This window comes from Phyllostomus discolor, chromosome 1, assembly GCF_004126475.2.
Source record: "Phyllostomus discolor isolate MPI-MPIP mPhyDis1 chromosome 1, mPhyDis1.pri.v3, whole genome shotgun sequence".
Classification (NCBI taxonomy): domain Eukaryota; kingdom Metazoa; phylum Chordata; class Mammalia; order Chiroptera; family Phyllostomidae; genus Phyllostomus; species Phyllostomus discolor.
In genome coordinates this window covers 202,492,056-202,511,236 of record NC_040903.2, presented here as the reverse complement: position 1 = coordinate 202,511,236, position 19,181 = coordinate 202,492,056, and positions in this window count along the sequence as shown.

Sequence of the window (19,181 nt, the reverse complement as noted above, 5' to 3'; positions counted from 1 at the left end):
ACGCAAAAGATAAAAGAACCTGACCATCTTTGAAGATTTTAAATTATAATCACTTCTGTTGGATTACATTGAAGGTAAGGGTAATTTTTTAAAGAAAATATTTATCAGCATCAATCATTGTATAAAGCATTCAAAACTCCCTCTCCCCACAACCCTCAGGAAAAGTGTCTTTACTTACATAGGAGGGAAACAAACAAAAAAAAACCCTCAAGGGTCTCCTGGCCCCACCCAGCCCACTACCTTTCCCTAAACTGACCTGTCCACCATTCAGGGACACCAACAACTGCACCCTAACTTCCTGAACCTAGAGGCACGCGTTCTCTCAAAAATGTTCAGCAGTGGAACTGTCACAGATTCTAGGGAGAGAGTTATTTGCCCTGGGCACTTTGCTGGAGTTTCCTGTAAACCATTGTTCACCACAAGCTGTCATCATTACAGCTTGCTTCTAATATCCAAGGGTGATGAGAACTAAGAGTCCATTGGATTTGGTACAATTATCTCAATGACTAATTCTGAAAGTGTTAAGCAAATCCATAAATATATTCAGTTCTGCAAGTGAAAAAGCCATATTGGTTATTTAGCATGATGCAGACAGGAGTTTCCAGAGATTGGAACCCCTTGGCCCAAAGATTTTTGTTTGTTCGTTGTTTAATTGCAAAAATACTTTTAGCCCTGGCTGGCATAGCTCAGTGGATTGAGCACGGGCTGGGAACTAAAGTGTCCCAGGTTCGATTCCCAGCCAGGGTACATTCCTGGGTTGTAGGCCATAACCCCCAGCAACCGCACGTTGATGTTTCTCCCTCTCTCTCTCTCTCTCTCTCTCTCTCTCCCCCTCCCTTCCCTCTCTAAAAAAATAAATAAATAAATAAAATCTTTAAAAAAATACTTTTAATTTTTAATTATTTTAGTGGGGAAAATACATAATAAAACTTGTTATTTTAACCATTTTTAAATGTACAATTCAGTGGCATTAATCACATCAAAATTGTTACTAACACCCACAACTAGTGGTACAATCATCACTATCTATTACAAAACTTTTGTATCACCCCAAATGAATACCCCAAATATACCCATGAAATAATAACTCCTTATTTCCCCTCCATCTCAGCCACTGGTAACCGCTAATCTACTTTCTGCCTCTATGAATTCCCCTGTTCTGTATATATTTCATATCAGTGGAATCATGAAATATTTGTTCTTTCTCACTTGGTGCAATGTTTCCAATGTTTGTCCATTTTGTAGCATGTGTCACAGTTTCATTCTTTATTGTGTCTGAATAGTATTCCATCATATTATATATTACATTTTGTTTATCCACTCATCTATTGATGGACACTTGGTTATTTTTGTTACTGTAAATAATGTTGCAATCAACATTGGCATGCAAGTATCCGTTTGAGTCCCTGTTTTCAATTCTTTTGGTATATACCTAGAAGTAGAATTGATAGATCACATAGTAATGCTATGTTTCACTTTTCTGGAACCACCAAAACTATTTATCACAGTTCATCGTTTTCCCCTGAAACTGAATATGAAAAACACATAAAGGTAGAGCAACTCTGGTAGAAGCTTCTTGAATTAGCCTCTAAGGAAACACCTGAAAAGTTTGGGCTTCTTAAACCACCTTTAAATTTTTTTCCAATTCCTCCTTCAACAGATGATGCAAGGGAGACCAGAGAGACTGGCTAGGTCACACAGCTAGTGGACATTCACTGAGAACATAACCCCAACATTGCTGAATACAAGTTAGGTTCTATTTCCTGCTGGTTACCTCTGGCTAGTGGGGCATGTTTTTCTTTAACATTTTACTGTTTGCTTTCCCAAACAAAAATAGGTAAGATGTTAAAGTAAGTATTTGAAAATCGTTCTTATATATGCCCTAGAATGAAGATAAGGGAATATAATGGAAAGGGCTCATGCAAGTACCTGTACTTGTGGATTGTGTTGACCAAACTTAATATTCAGATATAAAAAGCAACTTTCTCCTTTTCTTTTGTAATTTCAGAAAATGGAACCAATACAAATTTTCCCAATAATGTTAAAGGAGAAGAAAGAGGAACTTCCCACTCACCAATTAAAGCCAGCATGCTTCTCCATATCATCACTGGTGTTGTTTAACACGCTTAAGTTTGTGAGGCAGAAGTGAGGTCTCTACAAGTCTTCACTGTAGGACCTGAGATGGGAAAATCCCATGATGCTGATTCAAAGCCTCCTAAACACGCAGACGATACATTGCATTATGTGATGTATTAAAGAGATGTTTCTCTGTGATGTATCTGCAGCATCTACAGAGATGAAGACTCTAAAATTCTGCATATTGTGATTACCACTAATTTCACAACCTTTCCAGGGTAGGCTGTATGATCTATTCAATCAAGAAGGTTAATTGTGATGATAAGCCCCAATACGTCAGCACTTCACACAAGTTTATTTCTATCATATCACTGTCCAATACAGAAAGAAAATGGTGTCGTGTCTGGGCTATGATTATTTAGTGGTCCAAGCTCTTTCCAACTAGTGGCTCAGCTATTTCATTTCCTACTGGATCTTCTCATTTGTTTAATTGACGAGAGAAAATACAGCCTAAAGGATAATGTATTATCCCAGGGTTGCCATAACAAAAGCCACAAATTCAGTGGCTACAAACAATAGGATTTTATCTTCTAACAGTTCTGGAAACTTGCAGTTCAAAATCAAAGTGTTGGCAGGGCCATGTTTCCTTCCAGTCCTCTGGGTAGATTTTTTTTTTTTTTTTGCTTCTGATAGCCCCAGGCATTCCTCAATGTGAAGCTGCAGCACATCAATGTCTGCATCCCCAGTCATGTGACACTCTTTGTGTCTCTGTAACTTCATAGAGTGTCTTAGCCTATTCTGGCTACTATAATAAAATAACAGAGACTGGCTGCCCTACAAAGAGCAGAAATTTATTGCTTACCAATCTGGAGGCCAGAAGTTCAAGAGCAGAACGCCAGCATGATCTGGTACTAGTGACGACCTTTTTCAAGTTGCAGGCTGCCAACTTCTCATTGTATCCACACATGGTGGGAGGGGCAAGGGCGATTCCTCAAGCCTCTTCTACAAAGGCACCAATCCCCTCCATGAAGGCTTTGCCCTTACTGCCCATATCACCTCCTTATAACACTGTGTTGAAGGTTAAGATTTCAGCATATGAATTTGGCAGGAACATAAACATTCCATCATAGCACACAGCATTTTCTGCTTAAGGATACCAGCTGTATTAAATTAGGGGCTCACCTTAGTCCATTGTGTAATCATCTTAATTAATTATATTTGCAATGACTCTATTTCCAAATAAGGCCACATTCTGAGGTATTGGGAGTTAGGAGTTCAACATAGCTTTTTTTTTTCTTTGGTAGCAGGGGTGGGCCCAAGTCAACTCAGAGATGGATCATTTTCCATGGGCCAGACTTGGAAATAGTATATTTCACTACCACAGCCATTCATTGGCTAGAACTCAATTAAGTGAATCTGAGAATAGTCTAGTTGGTGGGTCTGTTGATACACAACATTGTGCCACAGAGAGTAACTGAGCAACCCAAGTTGTTTAATTCTCAGCCTTCCACTGGTGACAAACATTAAAAACAAAACATGATTGTTAATTTTAAATTTCAGCAAATACATATATTTAAATAAAATTGACCTAAGTTTTTATCCATAGAAATGTTCTATATTCTTGGTTAAAACAAGGTCAGGATAAAAACATTAGAATGTGAGACAGAAAAGGTAATGCTGCTTGATTTCAGTCTCACGTACTTTCTTATTCAATTGGATAGAAGAAAGTAAAACATACGATGGGTTTTTGTTTCTTTTTTACTTTTGAATGTATTTAATTCACTGTTTTATTACTACATTAAATCAAAGGGGAGACTTCTGAATTTACGGATGGACCTTTAAGAAACTACCTTTGAATGTTTTATTTCTGATGCCAAGATGTGGTTAGGTGAAACAATATGAAAATTTGGTATACATCAGGCTCTATCTGTAGTCCAGTATAATTCAAAATCGTATAAAAGTGGCAAGTCAGTTAACTAAGTGTGGCTGACTCTTGGCTTTCTTCTTAATATTCCACATGCACAGAAACAAATTCTGATGGAGTGAAAATATGTCTACCCTTGGGAGATGAATCACAAATATTGGAAAGAAATCTAGTAGTTAACCACACTTAGTCAATCATGGCAAATCTGTTCACATTAACCAGTCACTGGTTTAGGTATGTCATATGATCTAATTCTGGAAAATACAACGCAAGGAAAACTTCCCAAGAGGAGACCCTGAGAAATATTTTTCTTTGATAATGAGAGAAGTATGCAGAGAAAGGTGTGGTTTTTTTTTTCATGTCTACTTTTTGTTTAGAATGCTGTCACATGAAGACTTGAGGCTTCGAGCTGCAGCCACCCTCTGGCAACTCAGAAAGGGGTCATTATTAATACACTAAGAATGGTACACTGGCAACACTGAACAATTCTGAGTCACTCTGGTACTGCTGACCTACATCCAGAGTTCTTATTAAGTAAAACATAAGCATCCATATGGTTTGAGCTGATTTGAATCTGATGATCTGATACAAGAAGGTAAATGCACTCTGGCTGATACAGCATACATATGCCTAGCGACCCACCTGTCTCTATCAGCTACATTCAAGAGACCTTCAATCTCACGCTCAGCTCCTTTGCTTAAATAGTCTATCCCAATGGGAGAAAGAAATTATGTCTGGTTCAACCACATTTATAGACTAGCATGGAAAGATTGTTGAACTCATGGTTATACATATAACAGAGGCGATTCCTGATTACTCATCTTGTCTCCAAGTCTCATTCTTTCCCTCTTAGATAAAACGTGGGCTTGGAAGTTTTCCCTGCTGTCTGTGTAAGCTCCATTCTGGATTTGGAGTCGGTCCTGCTTTGACCTTAGATGGCTAAGGTTCTGATATTCTGCTTAGTCTTTTCCAGAGCCTCCCTCTGCATATGAATCTTGTTACCTCAACCCACACCGAGAGCCCTGATCTTACTAAAACGATAACCTCAAACCTTAGACTCCATCATCTTATATACTTGTTTCTGAGGCTCACCTGGAGCCTTGCTAACTGGAATGAATCCCCAGCATTCCTTTTTGGAAGAATAGTATCAAAATGTGCCACACCCTTTGCGGACTTTACCTGTTGGTCCTTGCTGGGTCCAGCCTGCCCACTAAATTAGTACCTCCAGCTCCCCTGTGCACCCCTCAACTCTCCTTATCCCCGCTGGTCCATGTTGCTGAGGCCCCTGGATGTCTCCTTCCCAAAATGACATCAGCTGGAGGCAGCAGTAAAATGTAGTACAAAGAGCCCAGGACCAGGAGTCAGACCATCTGAAATGCAGTTATGGTTCTGCCCCATGTCGTCGGCGTGACCATGGGCAAATCACTTAACCTATCTGGGTCCCAGCTTTGTCATCTTCAAAATGAAGGCATTGAACTAAATGAACCCAAAGATCTCCCCTGCTCTAAAACTTCAAAATGAAAAGCAAAGCTTTAAACTAGTGCGACCACAGTCATTTATTTTCACAGTGGGAGCCTGTAAAAGCTTCCCTTTTGCTTGGAGTTCCTTCCATTATTCTGTTCTACTTTTCCTTCCAGATAACTGTTTCTCCTCCTAAAGGTTATTCTCGTTCTATGATAATGTCCTGAAAAGTGGGGCTCTATGAAATATCTAGGCTTCTTACCGAAACAAGCAAACACTGTCCCAATCCGCAGAGCATTCTCTCATTTTTTTTTCTCTTTGGAAATAAACATGATGAAAAATTTGAATATTAGTTAAGGTGCACCTTTGCATTATACCATCAGTCTCAGAACAACTCAGCAGAAAACCAAAGAAAAAATCACTCCAGGGACCTGAATGAATAGAAGTGTCACAAAAGATTAATTGCCTGTGGGAAGGTTTTCACATTAGTCCATCCCACTGTGATTCTTTGTCCACGTATTACATGCTAACCTTTATCTAACAAACAATCTAGCATTTGAATTTTCCTCTAGCTTTGTCTATATACTTTATATAGATACAAATATAACTGCTTCAAAACCTTTGTGTGACAAAGCAGATAATGAATATGTGAATTTAAATTATCCAGCCAATAGAATATATAAAATGTATATAATACAAATATATATACACATATATATATTCATTGCAAAATAATCTAGATCTAAATAGATCTCAATGTTCTTTGGAAAGGTGTTGAGTGGGAAGAGGTAGGAGGGGGTGGGGGGGAGGTGGCATAATAATTCTAATGAGTCAGCTCTGGTACTCAGACTAAAAAGGCTGCCCCTGCAGCTGCCTCTGAGAGGCACCCACAGAACTCTCTCGTGAGAATATATGTGCAGGAGGGAAAGGTGGGTGTTCAGCTTCCACAACGCTGATGTCCAGTGTGCAGCCAGTTCCCAAAACCTGAGTTTGTGAAGAGCATTGGATAAGAGGAAGTAGGAAGCATAGGTTTTATTCATTCCACTTCATAGCTCTTCCGTCTTTCTCTCTCTGACCAATAAACTCTGACCAACAGCAAACTGTTCGATAAATATGTATTGAAACACTTAATTTATATAAGACATTGCCTTATGTCTTAGGAGGAATATAGCATGTGTAGAGATATGGCCCTGGACTGAGACACCAGGCACACTTAAGAAAAGACATGTGGTCACGTACGCAGCTCATGTGAAGGGCTACACAAGGGATGAGGTTGTGGAGGATGGGTTGTTTGTTGAATCCCTACACTCTCATGCTCAGCCTCACCCACCATCTTTCTGGGAGCAAGACTTATACCTACACATCTGGGCCTAGCCAGGAACAATGCAAAGTAGGGTACGGAACGACAGGACAAAGTGATAGAGTCTGTGTTAGGATAAAAAATGCACAGGAGCTAAGCTAAAGAGAAGAAGTAACGTTTGTGGAAGGCAATCTGTTTGGCTAGTAGATCACTCGTGCTGGGACCGGACCTGGGGCTGGGGGCAGAGAGACATCTCACCTCCTTCACCTCAAGCACTTGAGGGGACCTGAGGGTCTTCCTCCAATTCTTTCCAGGGAAAAATAAAGTGAAGCCCAATGACTGACACAGTAATTCTGAGGAAATGATGATGGGGCAGAGGGCTTTAAAGGCAGTTGCAGTCCCTCTTCTAAACCCCTGCAAGTGTTGTGTGCTGTACCCCAGAATAAAACCCCAAGTCCTGAACAACCCCAACATGATGCGGGCCCCCCTCTCTAGCCTATCTTGTCTCCTTACACTCTCCCTGCAGCCCTCTCCACCCCAGGCATGCTGACCTCCCCGCAGCTCATGAGACACCAAGCCTCCTCCCCTCTAAGGACCTCTGCATTGACAGCACCTCTCTACCCAGAGCGGTTGTCTTAAATGATTCATTCTCTTGCAGTCATCCCAGTTGCTGCTCAAATGCACCCATTCGAGACAGACCATCCCTCAACACTCTCTAAAATGATGACTCCACTCGTTTGCTCCCCTTTTTACCCTGTCTACTAATTTTCCGACGTGGCCCCAATGAGTTGCTACCTAGTGTACTTTAAAACACTAGCATGGATCTGGAGGCCGGAAACCTGAAGGCACGTTTCCTGGACTGCAGTCAAGGTGGCAGCAGGGCTGCGCTGCCCCTGGGGACTCTGAGGGAGAACACATTCCTTGCCCCTTCCAGCTTCGGGTGGCAGCTGGTGTTCCTTGGCCTATGTCTACGTCACACCAATTTCTCTCTCTCAGCATCACCTTCCCCTAGTGTGTCTGCAAAATCCCCTCTGCCTCTCTCTCATGAGGGATACTTGCGATGGCATTCCAGGCTGAGCAAGAAAGTCCAGAATTATCTTCCCATCTCAAGAGCCTCAACTTAATCACATCAGCAAGACCTGTTTTTCCCCCAAAAATGAGTTCTGTCTTGGTTTCTTTTACTAACTTTTTTTTTGCCTATATTTAAAGTGTTATTCACTAGACATGTATCACAAGAATATCCACCTGTACTTTGCCTTGTTTTTCTTCATGGCCTAATTATTCACTTACTTGAATCATTTACTTATTTATTTATTTATTTATTTCACATAGAATTCTTCCCATCATGCATGTGCTGTGGATTTTAAGGTTGCCCCAATACCTCTCGAGATAAGAACCCCTCCATCGATAACTATTTGGTTGCAGCTTTGCCAGCGACCCAGCTAAGCCATGCTCAGGATTCTGACCTACGGAAACTATGAGACAGCAAAAGTTTTTGCTTCAAGCCTTTAAGTTTGTGGTTATTTATTACACAGATAGAAAATTAACACAGATTTTGGGACTCGTCACACTTGCTAGAACTTGCACGGGCCACAACACTGCCCCACAAGAGAAAATCCTTTGTCGTTCAGTACTCATTGGTTTTGGCACTCGTCCTGAGTTCTGGAATGAATTAATGATGAGTACCGAGGTACCCCTGTAGATTAAAATATGGGAGCATCTTTATAACCTCTCAAGGAAGCAAAATCCCCAGAGATAAGAGTGGTGAGTCAACATAAATGCCAACAAAATAATTTACGACACAACGTAGAATATTATTGTAGACATGAAGAAAAGTTATTGATATTTATTGGCATATCATTAAATGAATATTGTAAATAGTATCATGCACGCAAATATATATGCACACACACCGAGGGAGAAAATGACAAAGAAAACATATGCAAGTTATTGATGAAAACATTGATGAAAGTTATCTCTGGTTGGTGAAATTTGGAGGTTGTTTAGTTTATTTGTAATTTCTTTGTAATTCTTCTAAATTGGAAAAGTGTTGTGTGTGATAAAATAATGTTTAATTGGATAATACACGGCATAGTAAGGTATTCTGTAAGTGGTAAAGTGCCATTCAGGGGTGAGTTATTATTAGTCATTATTCCAATTTTTTCTACCCAGCTGCTTCAGTGACTTCAACATAAATCATATCAGTGAGAGACCTTTGGAATAATGCAGAACCGGGGGTTAAATCTTAGCTTCCCCTCCTGGTGGCTGGACGACCTTGGGTAAATTAATTAACCTTAGTATGTCTTAGGCATTTTAAAGGTAAAATGGATATGACAATACCTACATCAAAGGATTGCTGTGGACTTTAAGTAAATTGATTAAAATAAGGAGCTTATTCTAGGTAAAATAATAATTCAATACAGGTTTGCCACACTTGTTATCACTGCTGTACACATTTAACTAACATTTGCTCAGTTCCTATTCAGCGTTGGGGAAAAACCTCAAGAACAGATGAGGCAACTGGAAGGCATTCGTGTGCCTGCTACAGAAAACATCGTACAATAAGTGTCAAGTGGACAGCTCTGATTATTTTAATGATAAAGAGTATGTGTGATTCTATTAGACTAGAAAAGAGGGACGTGCACCTACGACTAGGAGAGAGTGGCAACAAGGCAAATGACACCTGGACTCAGTCTTAAAGGATGAGTGGCTGTTGCGCAGGCGCAGGAGGAGGAGAGCGTTACGGAAAGGAAAGAGCGGACTCCAGACCAGCGCGGTCAGGAAGCCCGGCGTTCGGAGAACTGGAAGCGGTTTTGCACGGCTAGAGAACACAAAAGGACGCACTGTTACTCACACACAGGCATCCCCTTGCTGCACATCGAACACGAGTGAAGTTCTGAAGTGCACCTGGAAGGTTCAGATGTGACCGAGTTGAATTAGTGCACAGTGATACAGACAAGAAAGTACCATCACACGATTAAATTCACAAATTAAGATTTTAGGAAAGATTAGAGGTTTCAAAATACGTTCCACATATAAGATTAGGGAAAATAATTTGACCTTGGGAGCAGATTAAATGTACTTTCTCTGCTTTCATTATCACTATGTGGTATTTTTAGAATTATAGTATTGAACAACATTAATACTGATGATTTATGAAACCACTCATGCCCACCATTTTGGCCCCTGGAAGAATACGCAAAGTAAACGTGAAAATGTTTAGAATTTATATTTATTTTACCTTTAATAAAAAATGAAATCCAACATAGGGTGTGACTGCCTTGGGTAGGCACTGGAATGGTTCTATTAGCTTTTTCTTTTCATAACAGGGGGAAGTTTTAGACACAAAGAATACATTAAATGAAGCATAACTACTCTACTAGAGAAAGGAAACCAAGGGGCTGCAGGTAGAGACCACCGTCTCAGCTGCCATCACTTAATTTAATGCGGTATACAAGCTACAGCGGCTTTTGAACTGTCTTTTGTCTCCAGTAGACAGGCAGTCACAGTGAGTGGTGACTGGTTCCTCCATTACCTTCCATAGACTCTCCAGCACCTATGGCATTTCCTGGAATACAGTAATTAATCAGTAAGCATTTGTTGAATAAATAAATGGATGGATGCTGCCATTTTATGGCAAGGGAAACAAGGTTAGAAAAGCTAGTATCACACAGCTAGACAGTGGTGTTGATGGAACAAGATTTCAAATGCTAGTGACCAAAATTATATCCATTTTTTTCAATTCAAAAAAATATATACCAACACCCTGTTACATGCCAAGACTGTGGTGGGAGTCGAAGACACAAAGATGAAAAATACCTACTTTCCACTATTGATGTGGTTTTGTGCTTTAAACTAATGGCATTAAGAAGCCCTATTTAGACTATGTCTAGGAGCAAGGCTGGCAGACGGGTTGCTTGGGAAATGACTGTGAATTTGAACACAGTCTGCACAAAGCAAAGGACCCAGCTGGGTGCAAGACACAGTGGCCCAGAGTCCAGGCAGCCTGGTCACTAATTCACCATCTCGCCCTGCACAGCTTCTCCTCACCTCTTTGCGCTTCAGCCCCCTCACCTTATAAACAATCTTCTGAGTTACATTTCTCTATTTAGCATAAACAGACTCTCCAAAAAGCCGAACGGTCCTTGAGATCCTGATGCAGATTCTCAAAGCCTCAAACAGGAGCATTTTGGGAAAGTGAACAAAAACAAACCAGCTGAGGTTTCCATCATCCCAATGGAAATAGCCCCTAAGGACAGGCCCCGTGGTCCAGCTTCATCCCGCACGATGTTTCCTGCTTGAGTCAGTACCTGCTAATCATATGTCTAAGCTGTCACACAAAGTGATACATGCGGAAAACAGCTTTCTGGGGAAAGGGCCAAAAATCCTCTCTTCCTAGCCAAAGAAATCAAAAGAAGCGATTGCCTCATTCAACTCCCAGGGCCCTGGCGAGAAGGAATTGTTTTAAGCTAAGGGAAATAAGTCTATCTTCATCTGCCTGTTCTCATGATATTCCATGGCTTATGCAAAAGGCCCAGAAAAATCCAGGAACTCCATTAGCCCTCAGAGGTATCACTTGCTTAATTCATCACTGCTCTCTGCGATGAAACTCAAGTAAAACACTCCCCTGACCCCCATCCTCATTTGTATCATATGCCCTCACCCTGTGCTCTCAGATTCCAGATGTAAATCTTTATCAAAGTACTAATTGTTCATGAATGTCTTTAATGTCTGTTATGGCTAGCTACATAGTGAGCTCCTACGTCTCAAGAACTATGACTGTCTCTTCCTTTACTGTGTCCCCTATGACAAACACAGTGCCTGGCACAGAATTCAAAAAATATGTTAAATAAATTGAATAGTTACAATCTGTCTTCTCCACTAGACTATAAGCTTTCTAAAGACGTCATGTACCTTGTTCATTTTTTACTGCTGCTACTTGACTTAGATGCTGGTTCACAGCCAAGATATGCTTGTGGAACAAATGGATGCATAGCAAAGGCATGAGAGCACCCTCCCATCTTTTGCTTGAACAGATTTCCCTAATGACCACTCACTGTGAAGATTTCCATCGATGCCCTTTTGTATGGAAGCCTTATGCACACACTACACACACACATGCGCCAGGCTGGAGAGGCTCAGCACCTGTGTCATGCCATTCATTGCTAAGCAGATGGGCATTTGTTGGCTGAGACACGGGGATGCCGGTTCTAGTAAAGTGGGGTCTGCTTTACCTTTTCATGGGTTAACTTTCTCCTACATCCTCCCATAACATTCTCTTATGTCTTCCCATGTAGCAGAAAGTTCAATGCCCTGTAATTCGAGAATTTTGAGCTGTAGTCCCAATTCTGCTACCAAGCTCTGTGAACTTGCCATGCCATTTGGGCTCACTGAGACTAAACAGACTACACCAAGCCCTGGCTGGCGTAGCTCAGTGGATTGAGCGCGGGCTGGGAACTAAAGTGTCCCAGGTTCGATTCCCAGCCAGGGTACATTCCTGGGTTGCAGGCCAGAACCCCCAGCAACCGCACATTGATGTTTCTCTCTCTCTCTCTCTCTCTGTCTTCCCTCCCTAAAAATAAAATAAATAAATAAATAAATAAATAAATAAAAATAAACAGACTACACCAGTAGTCTGTTCACCAGTCTACAAAGTAGAGATCAACTGACATCTCCCCAAGGCTTCTTCCAGGAAACCTAACATGTTATGAAGCTCTAGCATAGGTCAAGTTCATGACCATTTGAATAAAATTAAACACTGTTCTGGATCACTCATTCCTTCTTCTTCACAGACTCACCTATTCAGAGGCCAAGAATTGTATGCTTTGGGTTCCTATTGGAGACCTGAGGAACTCAAAAGATGCATTGATGTGCTTTCTAATTTCTCAGAGAGCCCCCTTCCTGTTTAGACTGACCAGAGCACCTTGTGGCATTATAAATGAAGTCTCCAGATTCACAGCATATACAGTGTCACTTAAGACATACTGAGCTCTCAAAGCTGAAATCTGAGTTCTGTTGACTTCTTCTTCTGTGGTCCAATTCAAATATTGTCCCGATGACTTCAGATTTCCCACTTCTCGCAAACACGATACCCTTTTGCACTGTGTGGTCTCTGGCCTGCTCCTATTTAAGTTGTGCATGGCCTGCATGCCTTCTGTTGAGACTCTTTCGTCATTTTCTCTAAGAAAAGCATCCAAGTGCTACACTGAAAGTACAACCCATCTCCGAGAGCCACAGAGCAGACCTCAGCTGACCTGAGCAGCAGAAACAGCCTTCTAGGTGGCTCATGTTACCCTTCCATGGTGAAGTCACTGCCTCCGTGCTACCAAAATTACCTATTTAGTTTCAGGCCCTAATAAATGAAAAAGAAATACCCATCCAAGGCAATCATTTTTGAGCCCACTGCACCGTGGCCCTAAGCATAGAACAGAAAGAATATTTCAGTTAACGGAGGCTGATATCCACCCACCTCCTGTTTTGTGTATACACACGTGAACACACAGAGACAAAGAGAGAAATTCTATAGTCAATGCATGCACAAGGGAAGAAAATGACTTTGAATATTACTTTAAACATAAGTGAGTAGCGAGGCTAGTTATCAGTTCTATAGCCTTTAGATGCAGAAATCAGGTGAATTTTTTTTCCAACATGGGCATTTCTTCAAAATATGCTCAGCTCAGCCAGCAGAAACATGAGTTACACTTTGCAAAATTGAGGGGTAACAACTAACAGCAAAACGGGTCACTGGTTCAGCTCTGAAGCTGAAGGAAGAGTACTCCTTCCTGGATAACACAATATTTTGTAAGTGACTCCAAAGGCAAGCCTCCAGGGGGGCACAGAGCAACCAGGGTGCTGCGGTTGGGTCTCCTGCAATAACTGTGTGTTTATTCTGTTTGAGGTTATAATGGATCATTCGCTGAATAATTCCCCTTATTGGCCATTCATCTGAAATAAAACTTCTTAAATTTTAATGTGCCAAAGATTCGCTTAGCCCCCTGGTCACAATGAACATTGTGCTTCTGTAGCTCTGGGACAAGGCCTGAGTGTCCACACTCATAACAAGATCCCAAGTGGTGTTGCTACTGTTCCTCAGACCACACTCGGGAAGCAAAGATCTCAAATGGACCAATCGTCCCTGTATTTCCAATGATGCTTTCTTTTCTTTTCTTTTCTTTTTTCTTTTCTTTTCTTTTCTTTTCTTTTTGTATTCATCATTTATTTGTAACACTATCTTGAAAGGTATTTATTCTGAACTTAGATTAAAATTTCTTATTGTTGACAATATTACAGATGTCCTCATTTACATGCCTTTTCCTGCCTCCATGCATCCCCCACCCTCCTCCCCTCTGGCCATCCTCACACTGTTGTCTGTGTCTGTGAATTGTGAATATAGGTTCTCTGGCTAATCCCTTCACCTTCTTTCTTCTGGTCTTCCCCTCCCTGCTCTCTTCTGGCAGCTGTCCATCTGTTCTATGTGTTCATGAGTCTGTTCCTATTTTATTTATCAGTTTATTTTGTTCATTAGATTCCACATATAAGTGAGATCATACGGTATTTGTCTTTTTCCATTGGCTTATTTCACTTAACATAATAATCTTCAGGTCCATCCACACTGTCCCAAAAGATAAGATTGCCTTCTTTTTCAAGGCCATGTAGTGTTCCATTGTGTAAACATACCAGTTTTGTTTTATCTACTCATCTACTGATGTGCACTTGGGCAATTTCCAGATCTTGGCTATTGCAGATAACACTGATATCAACATAGCTGTGCATATATCCTTTCAAGTTGGTGTTTTGAGATTCTTAGGATATATTCTCAGCAGTGGGATCACTCAGTCAAAAGGCAGTTCCACTTTTAATTTTTTGACGAAACTCTATACTGTTTTCCACAGTGGCTGTACCGGTCTGCATTCCCACCAACAGGGCACCAGGGTCCTCTTTTCTTCACTTAGTGACAAGAAGTGGGAAGGATTCGATAGCTAGAAAGGCTTTTTGTCCTCTGAAAATAGCTTCCAAATAAAGTATTTCTTCTATAGTCATTTCCTACTTTGATTTGGTTATAATTATCAGAGTACTGTTGAGAGATAAATCCTAGGTCCCTGTGGTTATGCAAAGTACATGGTGAAAAAGATTAAGAGCTGATACATATTTAGAATTGTAGATCTCAGAAGAGGAAGGGCTGTCTTTGTTGATTTTATCAAACCCTAGGTATCCCAGATGGGCTCCCAAAGTAGAGGCCAGGGGACCAAGGCCTCACTTGTGATGGAGACAGAGGTAAAACCAGAACCCAGTTCTCCGACACCTGCAAAGAAGTGTCAGTTCACTAAGTAGACAGGGCACAGTAACCATTCAGTTATTCAGTTATTTCATCTCTCTTTGCTACAACTGTAGATCTTGTCAACATCCCTAGAGACAGGGGTGCAATAAACATGTCTACCCCCATTTTAAAACAGAAAGAAATCAAGACAATAACAAAATAAGCAACAAAAGCGTGCTGAAGAAGAGACACAGAGAAATGCACAGGCAAGGCAGTGAAGTTTTTCTCAAACGGCACCCTGATCTGTTATGAAACCAAGCTTTCTCCTGGTTTGGTTTTGTTTAAATGAAATGTGACAGATAAAACAATGTGTTGTGTTTTTGTTATTATTCCCTTTGTTTCCTTTCTTTCCTGAGCTTGCCCAGTGTGCAAGCATTGATCTTCTTCTCTCAGAGTGTTATATTGTGGTTTTTTGTTTTCATCAAAACAATTAGTCGCAGCTCTGAAAATATAATTCTACCAGCACTTCACAATCCTGCTTCCTGTCTGCTTTAATGAAGCCAGGCATCATGGGAAGCTGAAACACCAGGGAAAAGAATGCATTGTAAAGTATAATTGCTTTCCTATTTTGAATTAAATGTGGAATTTCTTTTCATTTCTTTCCTTTTCTTTTAATTTTCTGACCCTTCTTTAAGGATATGTTGTGCAATGCCCTGGGCTTAGGTACGAGGTTTTTCCAGCCTTCAGGGGTGTTAGTGCAGGAAATGGGCTGAAGTCAAAGATTAATTTATCAGGCTTTTGCCCTTTGTCCCAGGAATGCTTGTCTAATACCAGGCTTGTTAATGTTTGGATGTCGAACCCTTAATGGTATCGTTAGATGGTCTCCACCCCATTTGGACACCCACACATCCATTTCCAAAACCCACTCAAAGCTTAAGCTTTTCATTTGTTCCTACACTCCAGCCTCACTGGTCTTCTTTGAATGTGTGGGTCTTGTTCCTGCCAGGGGCTGCTTGCCTACGATGCTCTCCCACCTCGTCCCTGCATAACTGGCTTGTGCTGCCTGTGTAGAGAGGATGTTTCCGAAGCCTCCACCAATGACACCCTCAGGGGCTCTCATTCCCTGTGCTCTGTGCCCAAGCTTTTCCAGGCGGTCATCACCACCTAACACTTCTGTGATTTGTTCAGTTCTCTGTCTGTCCCAGCAAAAATATGAGCTCCCTGACATCGAGGACCTTTTCAACTGTGATCACCACTACACTTTGAACACTATTTGGCACACAGTGGACGCATAATTAGTATTTGCTGAATGATTGAATGAATGAGTGACTTGAGTCAATCCCATGGTATGCATTTTAAAACTCACAGAATCTGAAAGCAGCAAAAGAACAAAAAGTTGCTCTAACTACCACTTAATTTCTAGAAACATAAAGTGAACTCCAGAAAGCTACAATGCCATTTTTCAGAAGGCACTCAAAAACTGCCACAGGGGACAAGAGTCACTTGTTCATTTTTTCAGCAAAGCCGGTGTTCGGTGCCAGGCACTGTACCAGACTCCTGGGAATCAGATACTGAGAAAGGCAGACGTGGCCTGTGCCATAGCGTCACGTACGCTGACGTGTGGGAGAGAGGGGGAGAAGGCATCAAGGTTGGGATGGCTTTGTGGCAACATGATTCTCCTCACCCAGTGAACTGATTTAAAGCTCCAGGATCTCAAAAGCAAAGAAAATTATTGGCTAGCTAAGCCATTAAAAAAAATGTTAAAACATGAAAATGAAGGAAAGAGGTGGTGTTGATTATGACATAGCTATCCGCTCTCCATTGTTCTGTGCCTGGGAAAAACTCAACAAAACTCTCCAAATGGAAACTGAAACTGACGTGGACTCTTCTGGACATCTCTTAGAGGAGTTTCCCACCAACACGGTGAGTGGCCCCCTCCCATGGTGAGTGGCCCCCTCCCACCACAATCACAGTCACCCCAGAATTCACAAGGCCCGGATGAGAAACCCTATCGGCAAGATAAACAACCTAGACCAGGATTTTATTCATCCAAAAATGATTATGAAGGAGCTCCTAGGGAAACGTAGATAAATCGAATGGTGAGAAAGAAAGTGCTACCATTAAGAAGGTGCAGCGGACCCTCAGTCAGCGCTCTTGAAGTGGCAAATTTCTAGGGACCCACAAATAAAAAGTATTATGCAATAGATAATTACACTCCAGTGGATGTAACTTAATCATAACATAATTAGTGGCAGGAAAATAAAAAATATTTCACACGAGCATTAAAAGCTGCCAACTTAAACAAATCTTGCTCATTGGCACATGTCAGAAGCAGAGGCTTAATCATAATACAGTCTTGATTTCGGTCCCCCTTGGAAACCACAAGCAGAGCCTCTTAATTATTATCAATGACCCAGGGGATAAAATGGGTAGGTTTGGCTGCAAATCTACTGAAAATTGTATATTTATAATACATTTAGAGCCTGGTGGTTAATCTAGATTATTCTGGACAAATGTGCTTGACTTCTCTGAGGCTATAAATGGAGAAAGAAAAGAACATTACTATGCTTCAGTTACTGAAGTCTCAAGAGAATATGTTTTCCTTATTGAAGTGTTGAAAAAATTTCATCCACCCTATAAATCTAAGAGTCATTGGCCTTGGTTTAGGGGGCCACTGTCCAAAATAAACAAAAAAAGAATGGTTTCTTCTCTCTGGCTGCGTCTGTGTAATACCAAATTGACTATCAGCTTCAAAAATAATCAGTCAATTATATGAACAAGCCAAGCTGCTTTTAGTCCTATAGACACAGGAAATGAAGATTGAGCAAATCTTTCTACTTTTCCACCAGTGTTAGGTCAAGTGTACACTTTCCATCGAGCTCCTATCAATTTCAGAGGCCTAAGTCATATAACAGCGCAGCTCGGGATAGAATATTCAATCCTTCACGCTCAGAGTCATCTTCTCGATACAATGTACGTTAAGCTCCTCGGTCTCCCCCCATTTATACCAGAGGGCGGCAGATTTTCTGTGAAGGACTAGGTAGTAAATATCCCAGACTTTGAGGGCCACTCCTGATCTCTGCCACCTATTCGTCTTTGTTTTATGTTTCATTTGTTTTGGTTTGGGCAACTATGTAAAAACTGCAAAAACTATACTGAGCCCATGAGCCACACAGAAACAAGCCCCTGGCTGAAGTGGGTCAGCCCTGACTTCTAACCGACATCAGTGCCTATGACGTGTGAACACCCCAGATAAAGGATGGAAGAGGTGACTTCTTTTTTTTTCATTTTGCAGACCCCTTCATCCCTTTAAGGAAATTTTACCTGGATCCTGTAGCAGAAATTATTTTTAAAACTATATGACACTCCTGCTTTATCAGTAGAAGTAGTTATCACTAACTGAAATAAGAAATAAACTCCAAAACGTCACGTCACTACCCTCACATTTGTTTGCTCCCAAGAGGAGGGCGGGCAGGAATCGTCTGCTCCATGTGGTCGCGTAGGAACCCGAGATCAACCAGTATGAACACAAGCCTCTCGATGTCACGCCCTGAAGGTGACATCCAGCTAGTGGACAGGGGACAGGAGAGCACTCAGTGCACTCAGCTAGAGCTCACATAAAAAATGTCTTTCACATTTCGTTGGTTAGCACCAGCCCCCCGACCACAGTTAGACGCAAGGGTGAGGAATACGGATGCAGGCTGAGCATCCCTTTTCCAGCAAAAGCTCTGCAGTGTAGGACAGGAGTGCAAATCTTGGTGGGGCTGAAGTTCTCTGCCCTGCCTGGGACTCCTAATCATTTCCAATTGCCCCAAGGATCTGTGCCCGTCAACAAATTACAGCCAAAGTATTTTCAGTTGCTTCCAGGGATAGACAGATTGATCAAGAAGAAGAAAGCTATTACTTAATTTTGTTTGATCAAAGTGTACTTCCACAGATTTATGATGGAATCTTATAAATTTCAGCGTTGTTCCTGAAAGCAAGGCTTCCAATAAGAGAAAAGGGTTTCCTGACACTGCAGAAAGCTGGATTTGTATATACTACGAAGCAGAGCATCAGGACATCACGGTGGAGAAAGTGCCTATTTCCTTTGAAATCTCAAATCCCTGCCTCTTTCCTCCTTTGTCAAGAATGGCATATAAGCCTCAACTACCTAATGTGTT